Consider the following 1,219-nt stretch of genomic DNA (forward strand, 5'->3'; position numbering starts at 1 on the left):
CGACCGGCTAGCCAGGTGGCGCATTACGCGCGACTGGTGGTGCACTTACTGCGGGCAGCCAGAGACGACCGACCACGTCTTCGCCCAGTGCAGAGTCCCCAAGGCCTTCTGGCGACGCCTGTCGTGGATCACGAATCTTCACCTCCCACTGAACCCCAAAAACGACCAAGATAGAAATGCAGGAGCACGTGAGAAACTGCGGCTCCTGTACACCGCTCTAGGTCGGCAAGAACTGTGGCGGAACAGGTGTTTCGTTGACTCGTTCCGTGGGAAGCATGCACCGATCATCCTCATGGTGAATAATGTGTCCGGGAAAGCCAAACTCTTCCTCCAAGGCCAGCTCGACCTAACCAACCAGGAATCCTTCCAACAGTCGTGGTGCTTCAGCGGCGTTGTGTGGTTGCGGGGAACGGATCTGGTGGTGCGCGGCACGCGTGCCGGGGATCAACCGTGAACGACTCATCCCGACGAACCGTGCACGTGCTGTGCAAGTGTGAGGCACGCGTGTTAGTGAATTGAAAACGAGTCAACCCAACGAAAAGTGTGTGCGTCGTGTAGGTGCCCGAAACACCAACCAGAGTGACAATGTATACAGAACTATGTGTGTGTGTGCGTGAAGCACCCTGGAGGAGATGAGACACTTTTGTGCCTCCAGGGTGGCGACTGTCGTGTGAAATCCCCAAAGAGGATATAATTTTGTAAATAGTCATTTCTTCTAGCGGGGCAATCCAGCCCTCTCGATGCAACATGGACGCTCAAGGAGGCGCTAACGCCATCCCGTGTCTTTCCATACCCATCCTGTATACATGTGTCACGAATAAATATTTCTGCCCGGCGCCCCAAGTGGAGGCCGACCATTGCACTGCGGTCGGCTGAAGCTTGCCACTTCCCCAAACTGGGGTAGATGGGGCATGCAATTTTTGGTAGTGGGGCTAGGCGTTCGCGCCAGCCCCTTCCCAATGAAAACCCAAAATCAGACCTGAGCAACGCAACCGGGGCGCCCACATTTGGAAGCCGGTGCTAGAGCCACTAAATGAGCGTAGCTTATGTAAGACGGCGTCCGCGTTAGCTTGCCGTCGCTTGCTAGCGCTGGTCTTATGGTGCTAAGCACCTTGACGTGTTAGGCTTGGCATTTCAGCGACCCTGTATGAATGGAAGTGCATAATTAACACTCTTAGTCCCGGTAACAGAGACAAAACGCCGGTGTGTACTAGATTTC

At 54.8% G+C, this 1,219-nt stretch overlaps 1 pseudogene; it reads left to right on the forward strand.

Annotated features, from left to right (window-relative positions):
• Positions 1 to 821: 821 nt before the first annotated feature.
• Positions 822 to 955, forward strand: LOC144176082 (U1 spliceosomal RNA; annotated as a pseudogene).
• The last annotated feature ends 264 nt before the right edge of the window (positions 956 to 1,219 follow it).

This window comes from Haemaphysalis longicornis, unplaced genomic scaffold, assembly GCF_048455015.1.
Source record: "Haemaphysalis longicornis isolate Haplotype H1 unplaced genomic scaffold, Haemaphysalis longicornis Haplotype H1 scaffold_3, whole genome shotgun sequence".
Taxonomy (NCBI): Eukaryota; Metazoa; Arthropoda; class Arachnida; order Ixodida; family Ixodidae; genus Haemaphysalis; species Haemaphysalis longicornis.